General features: G+C 45.4%; 1 long non-coding RNA gene across 1 annotated transcript; it reads left to right on the forward strand.

Moving 5' to 3' along the window:
* The first annotated feature begins 210 nt into the window (after nucleotides 1-210).
* LOC135393419 (uncharacterized) lies at nucleotides 211-1,542 on the forward strand. The gene is made up of 3 exons (XR_010422623.1): nucleotides 211-316; nucleotides 882-942; nucleotides 1,351-1,542. It is a non-coding gene; the product is annotated as an uncharacterized LOC135393419 (long non-coding RNA).
* The last annotated feature ends 10,001 nt before the right edge of the window (nucleotides 1,543-11,543 follow it).

The following is an 11,543-nucleotide window of genomic DNA, read 5'->3' on the forward strand; positions in this document are numbered from 1 at the left end:
AGACGAATTCTGCTGTATATGTCTACGTAGCGAAGGAGGGAGAGGAGGCAATAAGCAGGCCTGCTGTATCTAGGTGGCGTTGGCAGCGTTTACGGGTGCGGTCCGCACCGGGTACACCGGGCATGGCGCCGGGTGACGCGCTGCGCCACTGATCTCGATTGTAAAAGGCTGGATCGCGGATAGGGAGCGCGAGCGTGAAGAAACCGGCCGCCATCTTACGGTGCTCACAACAGTCGCCGCAGCGATCATGGCAACTTCTTGCAATTGCGGTCGTACCAACCGTACTGGCAAGGTTACAGGGCCTAAATTTATACAGGTGAGTCACTCTTTATCGAGGAATAAATAGGCGTTCATTCTGTATATTTAGTTGACCATTATGAAGTGTTTTTTTGTCCAAAACGAGCACTGGATGCAGGTTGCTTGATCGCTCTTCCGACGTTCAATCGAGCACACTTGCATTTTACCCGGCGGCAAATACAGTTTGAGTGCATAATATGCTTGAAAGAACACGTTACACTACACAGGTAGTGTTGTCATCAATATATGTGCGAGCACTCGAGCGCTTTTTTGCATGGATTGCTAGCATGGTACACGGTGTTCTCTGCGGAAGCAAGTGCCACATTCATTTCTTTGAATTACCTTCACGCACAAGTTCGGTATTACGTCATAATGAGACCACGATTGTCACATTTTTTCATGTATTGGTATTGTTTTGTGCCTTGGTTTGATTTGTGACAAAGAATCCTACGTAACGGTGGTGTGGCGCGACTTGAATAACGCCTTTGTCTGAGCTGTATCGTCAGCTTGTTACGTAGTAATAATTTGTAGCGTGTCGTGCTATTTGAAGCAGTTTTTAAGGCAAAAGTGGTCTCTCAATACAGGTTTCGTCATGAGGGCTACCCAGTGAATAATCTGTGTAGTGTGATACGGCTGGGTGTACAGGTAAGTATCACGTTCCTCATCCACTGGTTTCTACTTTACAGGAAGGAACAACCTCAGTGCACGCACTGTGGTTAGCCTCTCTCAGTTTTGCATATTTTCTTACATGTTCACATCAGAAACACAACTTACACTTTAGGCTCCTTCACCCAGCAATATAATAATTCGAGATTATAATTCTTTTTAGAAGAGTTCGCCATATTCTTTTTAGAATAGTTTTTCATCTTTTTAATTTTTAGAAGATACAGGGATTGTAAACCATGTTTTAAACTGATGTTTTAACATTTGTCCAATGCATTTATTAAACAACATATTCATTTTTAACTGGTTGCACCCAAACCAATGTTCTGATGTATTATTTCCTTTGTTGTCGATGCACCATAAAAATTGGAATAATCATCATCAATGCAGGTTACTTCACAGCTGCCTCGACATACTCAAGAAATGGGTGCAGAACCTGCGTAATGCCCACAAACTTTGATTACCACAGCACCTCCAGAAAGTATGTGTCACATGGGATTTTTAAATGTATTCACAGTATATAATACCTTGTATTAACTGTTGTAGATCTAAGCCGTCTCTACAGTACACTCTCAGCAATTAAAACCGTGAGAACCGTGATAATTGTTTCAGTTAATAGGGCATGCACATATATGCTATAAGAAGAAAATTATTTCTTGAGAATGCACTTCTCTGGCTACCGGTGTTGTTTACATCTACTGTTGATCACATTCATTTATCACGTATTATATTCTTATATATACTATTATATTAACACATATTTGATCACATTAAATTCAAAATTCATCATATATAAGAAAATACCAGGAGGGAAGTTGCTATTCATTGCTCATTCTAACCTAAAATTGAGTGCTACAAATTTAGAGACAGTACCTGTCCATTGTCATTCCTAAAATATATATTGTCATTGTAGCAGGGTCATAAAACAATAAATGTAGTCTTTTGTGACCGCCCTGCACGTTCATTGTATCCTGATACGCATAAGTGCAAGAAATAACTTTAATAAACTTGATGTTGTATAAACTTGATGTAAAATGTTGAATAATATAATGTATGATATAAAATGTTGAATAAACTTGAACTTGTATATTCTCTTTACTCACCATCAGTGACCTTGTTTACAAAAGCATATCGTGTTAGATTTTTTTTTGTTTACGTTTCACAGACGGGGTACACGAGGGCCAAAATGACAAAATCACAACTGTTTCAAGCTCCAAATCGTCCTGCTGCACTTATCCTGTTGCAGACCATACGTGTGTAGTGCAAGAAGGCCCTTGCACATCAAAATGTAAGATGGGAGTCACAGTTAATGCGAAGTGGTTCCTATGAGAGACTTCGATGCTGAACAAAATTGTGCAAACTGTGGAAGGTGCCATAGAAGATATTCAGAAACCGTGTCTGGTCTCACAACGGTGCTACGACGCTCTCTTTTAGATGACGATGAACTCATTGGAGTTTCAGATGTGCAGCTGCATTTTTTCGAACGTGCTCCACATAACAAGCATGACAAAGTCAGCACTGGATAGCAGGCCCCCGTTCCTAAGCAGCTTTGCTCACGCTGCAGTTGTATTCAGCAAAAGCATGTGAGTACTCGAGAAGGACATCCAGTTTGGCACAACCGCGCCTGCAAATAATCAGAACAAATGAAGGAAGAAACAAACAAACAAACATAGAAGGGCTGTACTTCAAAAAGAGGTAAATCTTGCGTCTCAAGGAGGTGTTACCATTTTTAAGTAACTTAATTGATTAAGCTTACATCACTACCTGATTAACTGTCCTAACGAGCGTGTTCTAATTGCGTGAAGCAATTACATCACGCTCACAACGTATTTGGGCTGCTTCGGTGTGTCCATATTTGCGAGGCAAAGCACCGCAGTCGTTCACTAAAAGACACTTTCTGCGGCGGTGCTTGATATAAATCATACGAAACCGATACACGGCTAAAACAACGGCTGTGATTCTACAGCACGATCTCTTTCTGCCATGCGAGTATATCCTTTCCCGGACCGTTCTTTATGGGACAATTTTTGTCCAGAACGCAGCACGGAATATTACATACATGGTGGTTGTTAACCTCACATCGTTTCTTGTTGAAATATTGGCTGGGAAATGTACTGTAGTACAATCCCCAGCGCTGCACTGCTGTGACGGTCTAGTTTCGGAATGCAAAACATAACGTAATTAAGAATCGAACGGCAGGACACCTGTGAAACATTGTTAGGATACATCAGTATACTGGCACCTTACAAAATTGTGTGATGACAAGCAACGCCTGCAGCGCTGTAAATACTCACAATCTCCGTTGCCTCCCATTGTTTTCTATGGGCGCACACTGCGCTTTAGGGCCTCCCAACATGGCGGCCCGAATGCACGCCTCTCCCCCGCGAGCCCCTCTCCCATGCGCCATCCAGCCTTTATAGATAGAGATCAGTGCGCTGCGCTGTGCCGCCCGCCGCTTCCTCTTTTTCTCTGCGGCGCGATGACACCAAAAACGCAATGAGCACGTGATTCTTTTGTGCACGTGGTATGTACGATATTGCGTTTATCGCGAATCGCTAGTACGGGCTAGTGGTCTTTTTTGTGGGGGCGGCGAGAGTTCCGCACACCTTCACCTTCAGCAAATTTGCTTCGAGGGTGAGAAATTTACGGCAATATTATATATACAATATATATTTACTGAAACGAAGAACGACCAGAGATTTCACGCCGTCCGTGCACATTTTATTATATGAACAATCACGGATTAGATGAAGCGCTTTCTTTAATGACGATAATGTGAGATTTTGAATGAGAGACGCTTCTCTCGGTATTCGAATCTGACGACGGTGCAGCATCCTCGGCGGCGGCGTTTGAGCTCGGTAGCCGAATTGCATGACGCTCGACAGCAACGTTTGTACCTGACGCCGTAACAGCAGATGAATCGCTTCTTGGTGCAACTCGCGTCCTTATGTGCCTTTCACGGGATGGAGTCCGACGCACAAATATCGCGTTCTTGCATTTGATCTTAATCCTGCTCTCCGATCTTCTGCATGGAGGCACTGCTTTCGCGCTTACGCTCCCCAGCAACAGGGACAATGTGAGAAGCATGAGCACCCAAACCATAACGAGAGTGGAGACGCACAGCAGTTGGATCTGGATATTGTCCAGGTAGCCCATCAGTGCTTCCCTGCAACCTCCAATCCCAAACTTGATTCTGGGTTCGCGAATGATGTCGCAGCAAGTCGGTGGAAATTTGGCTTCACATCCAATTTCAGTTGCATTCTCGGCACCTTCGTCGCGAATGCTGAGCCAGTCGTTCACGCCGTTGATGCCGCAGCATCGGAACTCCATGTGAAAATTGTTGAGGTAGTACCTGGATGTAGCATTGAAGTCGTATTGAGTCATCGCCTTTTTGAAATTATCTTCGGCGGTGGACCTGACAGTGTCGATGCAGTGCAGGCAGAGGTAGATGCAGATGCCCGTGAAGACAATACAGCAGAGCCCCAGGAAGAAGAACATGGCACTGTCTCTGGATCTGCGAAATTGGTGACACCCTCGCTGGTAGCGGATGTAGATAAAGCCCCCGCTGGTGGTGAAGAACACCAGGGAGACGTAGTTTGCGGTAAGGGCGATGAGGATGATCTCGGGGTAGACGATGGACACACGGTACATGGACTCCAGGAAGAGCGGGGTGATGTGCACACGCCAGACGGTGTACAACGCGACGACGATGGTAGGGATTGCAGTGGTGCAGCTGAACAGAAGGATGTCCAGCAGGAGGAAATAAATGCCATTCCGTAGGGGCATGGTCGCAAGGTTTTGCGCTTGTCCCTTCTGGTTCGATGGCTGTAAGGCGCGCGGAATCAAAACGAGGCATGCGCTCCCACAGGAGCGCGAATCTGCTGTCGATCAACAAAGACGACGACAGAAGCCTAGAACGGGGCTCATATTTGATATTGATAAACAGCATCTGGAAGTACTTCGTTCCCGCGCAAACATTGTATGGATGTCTCCCGCGCACGCTTCTAGATAGATGCTATACTACCAAGGATAATTGATACTCTATGTAGCGACTGAAATTGAGTGAGGGGGTTCAGGACATCCGGGCCCCCCCTCCCTAAATCCGCCTCTAGATGCACCGTACGTTTTCCGACGTTACTTACGCAGAGAGTCTGCAAGAAAAAAAAGTCGTGGTTGTCAAACGTTACTGTTTTATTAAATTCCAGTAACCTCAGCGCTCAGCGGTGGAAACAATAGGTTACAGCGTTTTGGGGACGTATCTGTATAATGGCGGCACACTGGTATTGGTAACATCGTCCACAGGGATGCCCCATGGATGTTCAGTTGGCGAGTTATGCTCGCCAATTTTTTAACTTCTCTCTGCTGAACTTACAGTTTGACAAGTTATTGGACCAAGCCCCCGAGACTCGGAAACGGGAAGGAACACTGCCTGGTCCTCAACGTGTAAACAAATGAGGTCAGTGCAAGGAAAGATCCGCAATGAACGACTGTATCTTCCAATCGATTTTTTACAACAACAGCAAAAAAAGAAGAAGAAGCTCATTTTGTTATCGTGCCAAAACTTGTCCATAGTCAATGGATCATCAAAGGCTCGTGCGCTTGGCTTGCACGAATGGCACCGCAATCTGCCGTTCTGTGCTCTGTCTGCTCTTAGAAAACTTCCCCTCAGTGTCCAGGTGACACGTCGAACGAGACAAGAAGAGTGTAGCATTCAGCCTCGCAGTGCTTCGCCTTTTTGTCTGCCAGGAATGAAGTCTCCTTTTACTTGTGGACTCTCTCTTTAGAACATATGTCGATTATTTCCAGGAGAGACACCTTGAAAAGGTCACTTACTGGAAACCCATGCTGAAGATATTTCCAGCATTGCTTTTTCCAGTTTTCTGAGAAAGTCGAACGGAACGCGAACCGAAAACCATTATTTTTATTCGAACCGGAACTGAACTGAATCGAAACTGCTGGCGCCATCTTGGAGCTAACCGGAGGTGGGGCAGGATGAGATACGACACGGGGCAAGATGCGACGGCGCGTGTCTCAGAGACGCGTTGCTCCATGCGCTTGAAACTTTCCTCATAGGTCGCTCTGCATGTGCGCTTTATCCAGAGCCGTTGATGAGGAGAGTTTGGCCATTCTTTGATCTTTTGCCGCCCGGAGATGGGGAGCCGCCGTGACGTCAGAGCCGTCATTGCTCCGCCCACTTGACGGGGATGAACAGCGAGCCGCGGCGGCTTGGAGTGATTTCAAGGCTATGCCTCTGCTCCAAAATGGCGGAATTGGAGATTTCAAGGCGGTAGCTCTGATCCAAAATGGTACCACTGGTCTTTTTGCGCCGCCCATCGTGTGACGTCCAATGGCGCGCTTTGGGACAGGCTCCTCCCAACGGCCAAACTCTCCTAATAAACGGCTCTGGCTTTATTGCACGTGAGTATTATCCGGATACAAGCGTTTGCCGGGAGGAATTGCCTCCCGATTGGTTACGATGCGTGTTGTTATGCTCCAATTCCGCAAATCTGGCAAACCGCGCACGCGCACTGCCGCAACAAGAGTATACGGTCAGTGAAACTACAAGTGAAACCAGTCCTCCTCAGGTACCCGCGGACGCGGCTGCAGAGTATGTACCACTGCGCCCATACACCATGTTGCAAGCCCATTGGCCTTGGCTGTGCACGCGCTCCGATTGGTCTAGAACGTTTTGAAATCGCATTTTGTAGCGCGCATGTGCGTACAGCGTCTCGGCCGTTCCAGCATAGTTTCGAAATAGCATGGCCGGCATGTCGTCCATCCTGTGTTCGGTGGTGTCAATCGACAGAACAGTTTGCAGAAATATGTTCGCGGGTTTATTAGTTCGTCCTTGTGAGTCTACGCGTCTTGTGCTGTTTCTGGACACAACTGTTATCCCACGAACAATTTGTCAACTGCGGTACCGGAATGCTTCATGAGTTGGAGCGTGAAGAACAAGTTCGAGCGCCGTTGGACTTCGAGGACTGTGAACAAAGACAGGATTACGTGCCACACAGGCGCTTTTCGCTTCGCTATAATGGATGTACCGCAGGCAGCGAAAGAAGATGCTCATCATGAAATGGTACGCACTCATGAGACTGGCTCGGTATTAGGAGTTGAACGGTGTGTTCGTTCTGCTTCATGTTCGAACTTTGTCCCAGTGTGTCAGCAACGCAGTGGGCTTTGTACGCACAGTGCACCCATGTATCAGATCTTTGAGTTAGTGCTTTGTATCAAATAAATCTTTATTTAACCCCAAAATCGCTTTAGTTATTTTGAATACCGAGTAACGGCGGCAGGCCTGAAATCCAGTAGAAGTCGATGGTAGCCAGGACCGACCGAAAAGTCAGCCAGACATGGAGGCTCCTGATTGGCCGACTCGTGCATAATATCCACCACGTCGCAATTTCATTGGTCGTGTGCCCAGTGTTGTGTGAATTACCTTAAACTATGGGCTCTATGGGGAGCTGTTGGAGCCTGGTGAAACCAGAGAGGCCACGTGCGTTTGTCTGTTTGTGTTCAGTGTTTCGGGCTTCGCGATTACGGGCCTTTGTTTGTGATTAGTGCGTGTGCCTTTCAATCACATTCAAATGCTGCGATGGTGGCGATCATGGAAAGGCCAACTATGTCAGAACCATCGAGCTTAACGACGCCAACGACATGCCGCTTTTGCGACAAGTTATTGAGAGACAAGAGATACAAGAGACAGTTAACGCTACGAAGGCATATATAGCAAACGTGCATAATATCAGCGCAGATGTCCATCTCTCTTTGCAAATGCAACGACTGCACGTCTAAGTTCACAAGCTTTGAGACGCCGAGGAATCATGCTGTGGCGAACACCAGTTCCAAGAATGTTTCATTTGAATGTGAACAAGGTAATAGTTGGGGTGCCCAGTGTGTCTGCAGCCTTCTGTAGCAGTTCAAGTATTTGGGGGAAGCAGGAATGCTTCAAAGTATCTTTGGCTACGGGTCAGAAAGTATAAGAAGGAAAGAAGGAAGATGAAATAAAATTCAGAAAATTCACTGATTCATGCTACTGTTGTATACGGACCACTGGCGTCAAATTTATTTTATTTATTTTAACATTACTGTTGGCCCACGTCATTGTGGGTCGTTACAGCAAGTGGCCGGCATCAAACATCAGTAACAGTTTTTTAACAAAAGTATTTTGTTCTGTTGCGATCGCGGCTGGGAGATCATTCCAGTCCTCCACTGTACGTGGAAGAAATGAGAACTTGAAAATGTCTGTGTGAATTAAGAAAAATGTTTTAAGGCAAGGTTTTGTTTATGTTTTGACTTTAAGGCATCATCAGTTTAAGTTGGTCATCAACATAAGAGATTCTACGATAAAGCACAGTGTCGTCTGCATAGAGAGGTAGAGACACAAAGATCACAAACGTCAGGAATGTCACTGATATAATATTTGTCAAATATTTCGGCTCATTTTGATGTCATTGATATAAATATGCCAAATATTTCGACTTATTTTAATTTTTAAATGATTAATTTACATATACGTCACAGCATTATGTGTTTTCAGGTGGAGAGAGTAACATTGACATGTTATATAATCGCAATATGAGAAATCAATGTATGTTGTTACTGGATGGATACGGTTTCTATAATACCATATAGATGCACCTACTCGTATTACAGCCCATTCATAAACTTTACTTGATGAAAGATGGAAGTCACCGAGAAAGTTAGCCAGCTGTTGGACACGTGGTGTCACTGACCGAATACTCGGCAGTGCGCGTGCGCGGTTTGCCAGATTTGCACATTGGGGTTCCAGCATGACGTCACGGTTTAGGTTCCCGGATGTGACCGTGTGGAGATTTCGATACCATGGTCAGAGGTCCATGAGTAGGATTCTTCATTTTCGGGTTAAACCCGATCTTTCACGATAGTTGCCCCCCCCCCCCCCCCGAACACGTTTTCAAGAATTCAGGTAAAACCCGATATCTACCCGAAACCCTTGTGGTCCTTCAACTTGTCGTTAGGTAAGTCGTCGGAAAAGTGAATCATAATATCAGCAAGGAGAGCTATTTGTGACAACCTATTTGTCCTCCTTTTATAATTCCCTCCTGCAGGAGTCAAAGACGAGCTTTTTTTTTAGTTCTGGCAAGTGTTTGAATACCGCGGTCATTCACTGCCTCAGTTCCGAGCGGAAATGTAGATTCTTGTTTCTCGTCGTCCCAGTGTCACAGCAGTGGCTTGTTTCATAAGCCTTTCGTTTCACCCGAAAATTCACAGATGCCATACCAAACAGAGATCGTAGCGCCCGATTTCTCCCCGAATTCTCGTGTGTAAGTAGCACCCGATTTTTCCATCCCGAATTTGAAAAATCATAAAACCCGAAAACAAAGAACCCTAACACTCAATCGGGAGGAGGTGCATTCCTTCCGGCAAACGCTTGCGGTATCCGGATTTGTGTTTGCGTTGAAGAGAGAGGGGAAAAGAGAGAGAGAGAGAGAAAAGGCGCGGTGTTCTGTAGTTCTTTTCCTTGTCAGCAGTACAGCAGCGTGTCGCGGCTCATTCTGTTAAAGGTACTGTAAAGCAGCACCGATCAAATGTCATTTAGGGTGGCTATTCGATAGTCCAAGCCACCAGGACAAAAACTGTGCAAGTTTCATTCCAATCGACGGTGCAGTTAATTAGAAAATTACAATTAAAGATTACGGGCAACGCTGTACTAGGTATTCGAAATGAATCCGTACTTCTGACACATACGGCGGCAACCACATTGCATGCGTATAACACTGGGCCCGACATAACAATCCACCACAATCCACCATAAAATCCGCCCCTGCGATCCACATCTGAGGATAAACGGATAAGCGAACTGAAATGAAATGCTGAGCCGTTGAAAAAAATGTGTCAGACGTTCAAGAGGCCAGACAGCGTCGGGACTTGTTTGTTCACAGAGAGTTTGTTCGTTCGAAAGAGGCCGCGAACAAAAGGAGCGCGCAGGCGCAGCAGAGAAGTAGGGAGAGCCCCCATCGAACAGCGGCCAGCACTGGGTTACTTCGCAAAAACAGGGGTTAACAGGTTAAACTGTTAACAGGGGTTTCAGAATGCATAGGTAAACAGGAAAACTAATAATATGGTTACTAAAATAACGAAGTTCCGATGTCACAGTGTGTAATACCAATTTTCAGTGTTGCCCGCTGTACAGGGGGTTGTTTGACACCAGGCGTCGCACCGCTCCACTACGCCGCATCTTTCATGGCAAATTAAAAATATTTATAGCGTGTTGTCTGTCGTATGGTTCCGCATATGGTATTTAGAAGCAACAAAGTCTCTAGTCACATCACCGGCATATCATGCTTGTCTACTGCATTCATCTAGATGTATGCACTCTAGATATGGTCACTCTTGTTGATCCGCTGTTTATCTGAAACACCAATGCATCCGATGATATGCACGGGGCAACATGCGACAACTTAATGTAATTTAAATTTAATGCAATTTAGAAACTGATAAGTCAACTATTAGGTGGCTTTATGCTTGTTCCTCATAGATTCATTCTTTTTCTTTTTTTGCATATTGCCTATGATTTTCCAGCAAATTTCCTGTTTCACAGGATATTTCCAGCAAAGCAGACGCGCACTGAAAAGCGAGCGGCCAGCGACACATCAGACTGGCGGTGCCTTGTTTAACAGCAAAGGACGACGAAAAAAAATAGCTCTGGGTTCTGTGTGGATCTATTGCACATCATGTGGGCGGTGGGCGCAAGGGGGCTGTGTAGGTGCTTAAATTGCAATAACTAATCTCCATCCATCCGTCCGTCCATCTACCTATCTATCTCAAAGGTAGGAGATATTCGGCGCACATCAAAAGAACCCCAGGTGGTCAAAATTATCCGCTGTCTTACCCTGCGGAACGCATTGCGGTGTCGAAGGGAATGAACAGGCCGACAGCGCCGCAGAAGCAGCTCTCTCGTCGCGGATGAGACGAACGCGTATTGCGTTGCTGAGAGGAGGTCGTCGTTCCGCACTTCGATGCCTCGTGACTCCTCAGCAAATCACAAACGTCCTGGTGATATCCAAAATAAGTTGCAGATGTCTCAGACATATCAACGTCCACAGGATATCTGTGGGATATCCATGGCTTGGTCCAAATTAGGTCGCTCACATCCCGGACATGTAACGTTTTTTCAATATCCACTTGATCGACATCCCAAGTTCATGTCATCACAAAACACATTTTGATGCATTGTACAGATTTAGAAACTACTTTTGTAGAATAGTACGAGACCAGTGCATGGCGGATGACGCTCTGATAGCTGTGCATAAGAAAGCTTTCTTTTGTAGCATTGTTTTTATGTGCTCCAATGACGCGTGCTTTTTAACAACTGTCAACAGCTGTCACATATTTAAATAAGATGATGTTGAAGGCGCAATTCTTACTTGTCATTGAGAACCTTTGCTGTTGCGAATCACAAACAACTAATAAAACGCAGGAAATCAACACAAGCAAATAAAATAAAAACTCGTACATCACTGTAATTTCATTTATTATGACCAATAACTAATGCTGCATATCGTCCTCTAATGCCGTATGCCAGGGCTCGACTACACTAG

Source organism: Ornithodoros turicata, chromosome 4 (assembly GCF_037126465.1).
Source record: "Ornithodoros turicata isolate Travis chromosome 4, ASM3712646v1, whole genome shotgun sequence".
Lineage (NCBI taxonomy): Eukaryota > Metazoa > Arthropoda > Arachnida > Ixodida > Argasidae > Ornithodoros > Ornithodoros turicata.